This window comes from Cynocephalus volans, chromosome 2 (genome assembly GCF_027409185.1).
Source record: "Cynocephalus volans isolate mCynVol1 chromosome 2, mCynVol1.pri, whole genome shotgun sequence".
Lineage (NCBI taxonomy): Eukaryota > Metazoa > Chordata > Mammalia > Dermoptera > Cynocephalidae > Cynocephalus > Cynocephalus volans.
This window is the reverse complement of record NC_084461.1, coordinates 140,092,075-140,104,477: the sequence shown is the minus strand read 5'-3', so window position 1 is coordinate 140,104,477 and position 12,403 is coordinate 140,092,075.

Below are 12,403 nucleotides of genomic sequence, written 5' to 3'. Positions count from 1 at the left end.
TTGTACTCTTGGGCAGAAGCAGGTATGTCTAAAGGAAGGAACAGCTACATAGTTTGCAGGGCCTCATGTGCAATGAAAATACTGGGCCCCTTGTTCAAATATTACTAAGAATTAAAACAGCAACATCAGAGCATCAGAGCATGGAGCCCTTCTAATTTGCCACCTTCTTAATGGAATTGCTTTGAAGACTAAATGAGATGAAGATTTCCAGTCCTTAAAGCACTGTCTGGCAAAGAGTAAATACACAACGACAGTGGTGTAAGCTGTCACTGCTGTTACTACATGTTTGTTGAAGTAATGAAGGGAATCTCAGACAATGTGAAGCCCTTTAACCTTTTCAAAACGCTTGGAGGGCCATTTTCTCACATGGTTTTCATAAACAGCTCGGAGAAGCACACAGGGCAGAGGCTTCTCCATCCCACAGCTAAAAAAAAAAAAAAGAAAGAAATAGAGGCTCAGAGAGTGTTTGTGGCTTTCTAAAGGCTACACACAGGAGTTGTTGAAGTCAGACTGGAACTTGGGGTGCCCCAGCCCTGTAGTCTCTCCGCCAAGTCCTCCTGGCTACAGCTACACTTGGCCCTGATAGAATTGCCATGCAGACTGATAGAGTTTAGAAGTGTTGTCCCCTCCAAAACTCAAGCGGAAATCTGATCCCCAATGTGGCAGTGTTGGAAACTGTTTGAGTCATGGCGGCGGATCCCTCACGAATGGATTAATGCTCTCCCTGGGGGAGGGGGGTGGTGAGTGAGTCCTCACTCTATTAGTTCCCGCAAGAGCTTGTTGTTTAAAAAGACCCTGGCTCCTCCCCTCTCTCTCTTGCTTCCTCTCACCATGTGATCTGCTTGTACCCACTGTTGGGTGCCATTTTCTGCCATGAGTAGAAGCAGCCTGCGGCCCGTGCCAGATGCAGCTGTCCCAGAACTGTGAGCCAAATAAACCTCTGTTCTTTTTAAATTACCCAGTATCGGGTACTTCTGTTATAGCAACACAAAACAGACTAAAACACAGACAAATTTACTTATTTGGCATAGTCAGGACCCAACTATCAAGATGAGAAGGATTTACTTTGCATAGAGACTCCCTATTGGTTCCCCAGCGTCACTGCTTCATGACTCATATTATAAAATAACTGTCTTCTCAGCAAACCATAGTCTACCTAAGAAGGGAGTGACTAGGAGGATAGTCCAGAGGAAGATTAGCACAAAGGCCCTAGAGTTTGAAATATATATATAAATTAATACCTTGAGCAAGAACTTAATCCAGAGCATCTCAATCTGGGCAATATTGATATTTTGGGCTGGGTCTTTTTTTTTTTTTTTGCAGGGAGATTTCCTGTGTAGGATGTTTGGCAGTGACCCTAAGTCTCTACCCACTTGATGCCAATAGCAATTCCCCCATCTCCAGCTATGACAACCAAAAATGTCTCCAGAATTTGCCAAATGTCCCTGGGGGGAGGGGCTGCAAAATTGCTCAAAGACTTAACTTCTCTGAGTCTCAGTGCCCTCAACTACGATCTGAAGACAATGACAAAATCTCTGTTTTATCAGGTTCTAAGGATTGAATGAAATGATTAAGTACTGGTGTAGCTTAGGAACTGGCACACAGCTAGATGATGGGTAAATAGTATATGGTGTTATTATTGCAGTCCCTGCCACAGAACGGGGATCTTTGCAAGAGCTCTATAAGCTCCCTGAATTTGGAGTTAAAATTCAATTCAGCAAATACATATTGAGGATCCATTTCGATAGGTATTTTGCTAGGTACAGGGAATTCAAGTTTGAATGAGATTTAGACCCTACTAGTGAGAAGCTCACAGACTAGACTCAGTTCACACCTTAGCTCTGCCACTCACATATGTGACTTAGGGCAAGTTTGCTTCACTTTGTTGAGCCTCTCTTACCTTATCTCTAAAACAGGGAAAATAATAAAAATCCTTAAGGGACTTAGTTCTTAACTATCAGCTACAGTCTCCCAGTGACACCCACATCTCCCAATTGCCTGTCCTCTTCTCCCACCACACTGCCTGCAGCACAGAGAATACATTCACAGCACTCCCCAGTGGAAGATGCTGTTTCCTTTCCAGTGAAATGTACCATCATCCAGGACGTGATGAGGAGTCCAAGCCCTGGGTCAAAGGGACTTAAACGAATGGCCTTGGTCATGGCAAAGTCACTCTACTTCTCTCATCCATCTGTTTATTCACCTACCTATACCTGATGGGGATAACAATGGTGTTCTTGCAGGGTAAAATGAGATGATTCATGTAAAACACCACAGAAAGCCCAGCACAGAGCCAGCACTCAATTCTCTGTCTCCATGGCAATGAAGCTGTGGAGGAGGGAGAGGAAGATGCTGACCAAGAAGGGGAGGGGAAGATGGCTCTCCATGGCCTGATCCAATAGCTTTTTGAGAGCTGAGGCAGGAGCCCAGAACCCCCTCTCCCTCCCCGACCATGGGACATAAGCTACAAACCTTTCAATGCCAGAACCTCCTCTCTTCTGCAGCCCCTCCCAAGCCAATTGGAGCCGCTTTTTCCCAGGCTCTCACCATACGATTCAAGTGGATTAAAATATGTATGTATATATTTATGTGAACAAGAAAGAAGAAAAGTGTAACTTCTAGTTAGAGCCTAGATTTCCCACCTCCAAAGCCCAGCTGGATAGCAGGAGTTCTAACAGAAAACAGCCACACAATTAGCTGGAGTTCTGTAGCTGTCTGCAGCAGACTGCTTACACCGATGTCTCGATAGGTGGTCTCCCAGTTCATCAGTTCATAAATAAGTAATTTGAAATGTGTTCCTGAGGGAAATTTTCCTCCTGCTCTCTACAACAGACTGTCCTCATCAGTTTTCCCATTCTCCAGGTAGCTGCCGTCCTCATTTATAATGGCCAGAGGAACTACGCTGTTCTAATTCCTGCTTCATTACATTGTCTAATGCAAGTTTTCAGCAGCCTCACAACTCCACAGTTCTTTATATTGATAAGGAAAAAAAACCTTGCATATATTATTTATTAGCACTTTGGAGGTAGTTTTGTGACAGGTTTAAATGGAATATTTTTACATACAAAGCAAGACAGGCAAGTTGAGTTCTGGACAGCGGTTTGAAAATGTTGATCAGCTCTCAAGTGACACATGCATGTGCCCTGGGCAGGTGTGCACACGCAGCACACTAACCACACACTACACACACACACACACACACAAACACACACACACACACACACCACCTGTTTTACCTATTTTCCATCAGTTCCTGCCTTAGCCATATAGCTAGACTGGCATATATTTTGTACACATTTTGATGCATTGTTCCAACCCTATATTTTTCCACTCGAGAAAATGCACAACGAGATCAAAAGCACCTGGTGACTTAGGAATACCAGGGTCCCCCACTGGCGAAGCTAATGGAGTCACTAATTTGCCTGGCCAATAAAACCAATGATTTCTATACTAAAAGCCTTTGAGTGAAGCCTCCAGGGTTTGCTCTAGGGTAATGGAGGGGGGCTAGTTTCCTCTTAGCCAATAACCTAATTATTTTTTAAAGCACTAACCGTACCTCTCATTATAATAATGCATATAATTGATTTTACTGATTATGTCTTTCATGGCATCTATTAGTCACTGGGAACTATATTTACCTCTTTTTGTTGTTTTTATGATTGTTTAGCTTTGAGGTCTCATAATAGGTAATTAATAAAATATGTTAATCTGATGAGATCTCCAGGAATACTTTTCTCTCCTGATAAAGAAATTCCTCTGAAGGCTTTTGCAGAAGAAAAATCTTTCCTGTGAAATCTTGTCACACTGAGAAACGTAAATTTGGATTTATTTGTTTTCCTAGCTTCTGAATGGCTGGAAAATTTCATCAAAAGAATTTAAAAGTGAATGTAAGGATTTCAGAATGTGTCCAGTTTCAGAGGAAACTGTCATTTTCTCTGGTCTGGTGGCAATAACCAGACACCCTCACCCCCAAGGACAACCATCCAGTTAGGCCATTAATAAAGCTGGCCCACCAGCTCTTGGAGGGCTCTTTAAGGAAGGGCTATAGTTTAGAAGGAGAGCAAGATTACTGTGATGCAAGAAAAGCAAAATCAGAAGTGTGAGATGAAGAAGAAGAGAAGGCAGGCTCCACAAGGATGAATTTTACACTGCAGGTGACTTCTGGCACAGTACTCACCATCTGATGGGAGAGAATGAAAAATCTAAGCATGGTCTCTCCAGTGCAAGAACAATTCACCTGCATCTGTGAGGGGTGTCAGAATATTGACCAGAAATCCCAATTCATTCTCTGAGATGCTGGTCAGACAGGCCCGAGGATGTCTGCAGCAGAGAGTGATGCTTCAAGCTGAGGATCAGGAAGCAGCCAGACCTGGCTCGTGTGCAGTCCTGCATCTGGGGATTGCTGGCCTTGGCCATGTCATTTCCTCTCTCCACAACATACTGCCTTTCATTTTCAGATGGGGAGTGGACGATGGTACCCAACCTATCAGATCCTTGACAGGACCGAGGGAGACATGACTGTAGCAAAGGAACACAGAGCTGGGAACATACCAAGGCTTCTCAATCTCAGCACAATTGACATTGTGGGGCAGATAAGTCTTTGTTAATGTTGGGGAGGGGGAGATACAGCAGTGTACTATACTGTGTTCAGCAGCATCACTGCCTCTAGGTACCATAGCAGTCTTTCTCTCCCAGTTATGACAACCAAAATGAACTCCAGATTTTACCAAATATCCTTGGGGGGGTTGGGCGATGGGGGTTAGATACAGCAGGTGTAATGGCTGTCACTGAGATGGCCTACACTAAAGATCACTAAACACTAGCTCAATATTACAGTGATCTTTCCTGAGAAGCAACTGGCAACATGGACGAAAAAACCACCTGGGGAAAAACATGTAGGATGCTCTACAGTGAATTCCTCCAGCTCTAGTTATGATCACAGGAAATAATTCCAGACTTTAGTTTGAGTAAGGGTCTCCCACTGACATGTGGGAACATCTCTCCAAACATGGCCAAAGTCTCACCAGCAGGCAGAGAGAACTTGCCGGGAGCTACACTGACTCCAGGTTATGGACTACACACCAAGACATGCAGGAACCATCTCACATCCAGCCCCAAGCTCAGGTTCCTGGAGAGACAAGCCAAGCCAAAAGCAAAGGGGCCACCCATGTGAAATAACGTGTGTGTATAGAAATACATATTAATATGTATATAATATATGAGGGTACTTCAAAAAGTTTGTGGAAAAATCTAATTGAAAGATAATATGAATCTTGCCATTAACTTTTTGATGTCCCGTTGTATATATATTACATACACACATATGCTTCTGATATATAAGCAGGAAAAAACTGCAGTAAACTCTTTGTTGATTAAGGAAAACATTGAAAGGTATTTAGACCTTATCCCTAAAAAGCAGAGTATGAAAATTAATAAAGCACAAAGCAAATCTTCCCATTCTTTGACTCTTGACACATGACTTTCTCTGGAAATTCGGGTCCCAGATGCTTTTCTAACCCAGACTATTTCAAGTGAAGACTGAAATTTATTTGGAGTGATCCTACCTTCCTTTTCTTGGCAGCTGGCCAGGACAGGGATCCAAACCTTTGACGTTGGTGTTATAACACCACAATCTAACCAACTGAGCTAACCAGCCAACCCTCATACCTTTTACTTGTTGAGAAAAAGTAGCCTTTGTGCATTGATTACAGGCTGTTGAGTACAGGCCATGTGAAAGGCCCTTTTTACATACATCAAAACTTGAACCTGCCAATTTTAGTAATCACTTGATTGCCTCACTGTAGAAAAAGGAAATAGAAACCTGCATTTGTGTACATATGTATCCACACAAAAACCATCACATGTACTTAATAACATAGAAAACCACATAAACTTAAAAATAATCAGAGATAATTGCCCAAACGTGTGTTCGCACAATACTGTTATGTACTCACTCCAAAATAAGCACATGACACTCAAAGTCATAACCTGGATTTCTCAATAAACAGAAAAAGCATGTGCCTGAGAGGCATCAGTAAAACAGGAGCACCCAAAATGAAAATTTTAAATCAAATTTGCTATTTGAGAATCATCAGACTATTTATCATGGGAAAAATTAATTTTTTATACTTCCTCACCTCATGTTACAATTTTGCACTGTTTTCATTTTCAATTTCCTACATTTGTGGTCAGGGGAGGTCACCATCATTTTTTGAGATATCCATGTCCTTTAAAATCACAATTAAGTTCCTTATATATTCTGGATATTAATCCTTTGTCAGATGTATATTTTGCAAATATTTTCTCCCACTCTGTTGGTTGTCTTTTAACTCTGTTAATTGTTTCTCTTGCTGTGCAGAAGCTTTTTAGTTTGATATAATCCCATTTATTTATTTTTCCTTTGGTTGCCCGTGCTTTTGGGATCGTATTCATGAAGTCTGTGCCCAGTCCTATTTCCTGAAGTGTTTCTCCTATGTTTTCTTTAAGAAGTTTTATTGTTTCAGGGTGTATATTTAAATCCTTAATCCATTTTAAGGTGATTTTAGTATATGGTGAGAGGTCTGGATCTAGTTTCATTCTCCTGCATATGGATATCCAGTTATCCCAGCACCATTTGCTGAAGAAGCAGTCCCTTCCCCAGTGAATAGGCTTGGTGTCTTTGTCAAAGATCAGATGGCAGTAAGTGTGTGGGTTGATTTCTGGATTCTCTATTCTATTCCATTGGTCAGTGTGTCTGTTTTTATGCCAGTACCATACTGTTTTGGTTATTATTGCTTTGTAGTATAGCTTAAAGTCAGGTAGTGTTATGCCTCCAGCTTTATTTTTTTTGCTCAGCATTGCTTTGGCTACACGTAGTCTTTTATTCTTCCATATAAATGTGTGGATAGTTCTTTCCATTTCTGAGAAAAATGTCTTTGGAATTTTGATGGGGATTGCATTGAATTTGTATATCACTTTGGGTAGTATGGACATTTTCACTATGTTGATTCTTCCAATCCAAGAGCATGGGATATCTTTCCATCTTCTTGTATCCTCTCTAATTTCTCTCAGCAGTGGTTTGTAGTTCTCATTATAGAGATTTTTCACATCCTTGATTAACTCAATTCCTAAGTATTTTATTTTCTTGGTGGCTATTGTAAAAGGGCAGGCTTTCTTGATTTCTCGTTCTGCATGTTCACTATTGGAGAAAAGAAATGCTACTGATTTTTGTGTGTTGATTTTGTATCCTGCTACTGTGCTGAAATCATTTATCAATTCCAACAGTTTTTTTTGTAGAGGTTTTAGGCTGTTCAATATATAGGATCATGTCATCTGTAAACAGGGACAGTTTGACTTCATCTTTTCCAATCTGGATGCCCTTTATTTCCTTCTCTTCTCTGATTGCTCTGGCTAGTACTTCCAACACTATGTTGAATAGGAGTGGTGAGAGTGGGCATCCTTGTCTAGTTCCTGTTCTTAAAGGAAAAGCTTTCAGCTTTTCCCTGTTCAGGATGATATTGGCAGTGGGTTTGTCATATATGGCTTTAATTATGTTGAGATACTTTCCATCTATACCTAACTTATAGAGGGTCTTTGTCATGAATGAGTGCTGAATTTTATCAAATGCTTTTTCAGCATCTATAGAGATGATCATACAACCCCCAAAGCACGGGCAATCAAAGGAAAAATAAACAAATGGGATTATATCAAACTAAAAAGCTTCTGCACAGCAAAAGAAACAATTAACAGAGTTAAAAGACAACCAACAGAGTGGGAGAAAATATTTGTAAAATATACATCTGACAAAGGATTAATATCCAGAATATATAAGGAACTCCAACAACTTTACAAGAAAAAAACAAGCAACCCAATTAAAAAATGGGCAAAAGAGCTAAGTAGGCATTTCTCTAAGGAAGATATACAAATGGCCAACAGACATATGAAAAAATGCTCAACATCACTCAGCATCTGGGAAATGCAAATCAAAACCACACTGAGATACCATCTAACCCCAGTTAGGATGGCTAAAATCCAAAAGACTCTGAATGATAAATGCTGGTGAGGCTGCAGAGAAAAAGGAACTCTCATACATTGTTGGTGGGACTGCAAAATGGTGCAGCCTCTATGGAAAATGGTATGGAGGTTCCTCAAACAATTGCAGATAGATATACCATACGACCCAGCTATCCCACTGCTGGGAATATACCCAGAGGAATGGAAATCATCAAGTCGAAGGTATACCTGTTCCCCAATGTTCATCGCAGTACTCTTTACAATAGCCAAGAGTTGGAACCAGCCCAAATGTCCATCATATGATGAGTGGATACGGAAAATGTGGTATATCTACACAATGGAATACTACTCAGCTATAAAAACGAATGAAATACTGCCATTTGCAACAACATGGATGGACCTTGAGAGAATTATATTAAGTGAAACAAGTCAGGCACAGAAAGAGAAATACCACATGTTCTCACTTATTGGTGGGAGCTAAAAATTAATATATAAATTCACACACACACACACACAAAAAAAAAAAAACCGGGGGGGGGGGAGAGAAGATATAACAACCACAATTAGATATAACAACCACAATTACTTGAAGTTGATACGACAAGCAAACAGAAAGGACATTGTTCCGGGGGAGGGGGGAGGGAGGAGGGAGGGAGGTTTTGGTGATGGGGAACAATAATCAGCCACAATGTATATCAACAAAATAAAATTTTTTTTAAAAAAATGAATGCAAAAGCATTCACGTTTGTTCGAAAGGATGAGGAAAACATTAGAAAATATTTGTCAGTTACTGTAAGTCTGCCCTTGATCTTTAAAAAAAAATAATAAATAAATAAATAAATAAATAAATAATAAATAAATAAATAAACTAAAATCACAATTAAGCCATGAGGCACACCCAGACATTCACATCCAAATTTTGAAATATGGGAACCCATGCCTGCTGATACGGCATGACACCTGGGATGGTGGAAGGGGCTCTGTTCTGGAAGCCGGGGGACCTGAATTCTAATCCTAGCCTTTCACTTACTCCCCATTAATACCTTATTCAGATCTCAGTTTCCCAACTGTTAAAAAACAAGACAAACAAAAACTAGATGGTGGGATTGATATGATTTCTAACATTACTCACTCTAGCTTTGACTACCTATGAATCCGACCCCTTGCCCAAGGTCACCCACAGCTGGTGGCTGACAGAGACAGAAATAGAGGTAGTTCCGCCTCCTGGTTCAAGGCCTTTTCTACAAAGTTGTGCCAGCACACAAATGCCCAAGCCCCTCCTTCTCTCTCCTGTCCCAGCTCCTCATTGCTATGCATCTCCCCTCTCATCTCCTGCACAGCCCCTCCACAACCCCTCTCCACCCCCGCAGCTCACGCGGCAGGTAGTGCAGGAAAAGATAGCAATGGGGAGAGACAGTCAGGCACATTGAAGGGGTTACTTTGCCTGGGGACCCCTTTATCTGAAGTTGTCCTCAAAAGCGGAAATGAGTTGATTTGCATTTTCCCACTGAAGCATGCAGAGTCGCTGAGGAGTGTTTCTCCTTACCAAGTGCCGGCTTCTCTGATTTGCCCTGAGGCCTTCTCTGGGGCTGGAGCAGCTCTGAAAACACCTGCATGCTGCCCATTTAAATACATGCTTCAGACAAATCTTTTTGGGGTTTCAAAAGGAAAAGACTAATGCTTTCCCTTCCCAGCATACATTATCCTTCCTGTGAATGCTGAAAGCAGATATTAACTCCCTCCACCCTGGTTTATTTCTAGTCTGTCTATCCACTCAATGCCTGCATTCTATGTTAACCGAGTGGCAGTTAACAGCTTTGTTGTTCATTCATTCACTCATTCAGCAAGTATTTATTGAGCATCTGCTCTAAGAAAAAGTACTGTGTTGGCCCCATGAAGTCTACAGAGACAACTTTGACAAGGATTCTGCTCTCAAACCACTCACAGCCTAGCTCAGGAGATAACATGCCCAGATGTACCCAAATGTATCCAGACGTTACCTAAGGACCTCGCTGCATCTCAGGAATTGGCTCAGACAATCTCATGGCTTGTTTGAGTCCCCAGTTCTCCCCACATAAGCAAACTCCTGACATTCTTTCTTCTGCCAGTCTGAGCCTCCTGTATTGACTGGGCACCAGTACCTCCAAACTCCCATAGCTTTGCTGAGGGACTGAGACAAGTAGAGAGGGATTGCAGCACACACCACACAGTCTTCTGCCACCTTGGTGACTCTCCACCTCACTGTCCATTGGCTTCCAGAGTCTGGGCTCTCCAAGAGGTGACCCACCTCATTGTGTACATTTCTCTGTGAAGTTTAAACCTGCCCCACCACCCTCCCCACACTGCTTCTCTCACAGCGGCTCTTCCAACAGACCAGTCTCCTGTCCCTGGTATCCTTGAAATGTGTGGAATAAAGGGTTCTGCATTATTTTACTCAACTAAATATATTACAAGGGAGAGAAGCCATAAGAGTATGCCTGGCCCCAGGCAGGCAACTAATACATATATTGAATGAGCATATTTTCTGTTGAAGGAGATGGCTGGAAAAGGACTATGTTGGTTCCCTCAGGGGAGACAAGAAATCAAAGAAGGAGGCTTTTCTCCAAAAGAATGTAGTGGCCCCTGAGCAGGCAGTATCTTCCATTGCCTAGACCTTTCTGACCTTCCTCTTTTCCTCTCTTCTCCTTTTGGACATCTGCCCAGCTCTTCATGAAAAACCAGGAGACGAAGGGACTTTGAAGATCTGAACATAGGACCCTGGTGTTATAAAATCCAAGAGGATCCAAGCAAGAAGAAATATTGGTGCTCACCTACCCCAATTTTTCTAGCTCCTAAAGGAGTAAACATAAACAGTCCTTTCCAAAGTTGTGCAGCAGGTGAGTAGAAGCCACATGCACTCAACACTCTTTCCTCTATGGCAGAGGAATTCTGATGTGCTTGATTTAGCCTATGGAGTCGTTTTCTTTCCCCCTCTTAATTTGAATGAGTGTTCAGCATTTAAAAAGAACTTCACATAACAATCCAGAGAAATCAAAGATCTGCCCACACTGGGCTCACCACCTCCCCAAACCCCCCTGGCAGCACTAGTCTAGAGGTGGGCAGCTCCAGTTGCCCTTCTGTACAGTTCCCTTCACTCCCCGCTGTTGCACACCCAGCCCAGTGTACTCATCGCCATCACAGTCACAGCCCCTACACCAGCTTCCTGCTCCCAGCCAAAAGATAATCATTTATCATCACTCAGCCTAAGGTAGCTCTGTATGTGATGGGATTCTGGAAGGACCAAGAACTTCAGAAATTCCACCCCCCGCCCCACACTCCCCACCAAAAGCTAATAATGATAGTAATTATTACATTAAATAGCAGGCAAATAAACACACAAAAAGCCTTTACCATTTTCTGTACTGCCTGAAATTCCATTGTGTCTTGAGGGCTTGGATTCTAAAAGAAATGATTAAGAAAGAAGAAATGGCCCCTTGGCACACAGCTTCATCGACTTTAACATTTTAACTGAGGGCCGTTCTTGATGGTGAGAGCCCTCAGATCCTCTAAACACACACACACACACACACACACACACACACACACACACACACACATCTCCCCCTCATTCTCTCTCTCTCTTACTCTCAAAATCAGCCACATACCCAACTTTATTAAAATCTGATTCAATAAACAAAAACAAAAATTTTTTCCTTAGAAAAGAAGAAAATAATTTTCATAAAATAAAAACTCAAGTTTTTATATACTTGCTTGAAGATGAAAAGGTGACTGTTTCCTATAGAGAGTCAGAGAGAACATGAACCAAAGAAATAGACTGCAAGAGTGCTGGACACTGCATTCTGCTTATTTGAAATGTGTGGATGTTGAGAAGCAGAAGGTATGTGAACACAGGCAGAAGAAAGGGAGAAAAACTGTCATTTTAGCAAGGATCACTTTCCTGTGCTATCAAGGTCACAATCGAGTAAATACAAAAATACTATGTCCAAATTTTTAACAAGTATTCTTCCTTTCTCCTGTTCCCATCATGAGTTCCAGAAAATGGAGAAAACTTATAATAAAGCATATTTCTTTTTAAATGGCATGTAGCTGGCCTCTATGTGGATCCTATTTTCTGGCATCATTTTAATTAGGAAAGGCGAGAAAGTTTCCAAGGTTCCCCCCGCCCCTTTCTCTGTGTCCTAAGTGAAGGTTTCACAGAGAACTGGCAACCAACACAATTTTGACAGAATGAACTTCCTTCTCTCATAAGCATTTCTCCAATCCCCAGATAATACCCCTCATTCCTCCCACATTAACTAACACACACAACTTTCTTCCTCCCACCCTCCCCCCCGGCCCACACTTCTGCTCTCCAAAACGTATAACATAATTGTGAAGCCTAATTATCAAATAATACTTAAGCCTTTGGGAG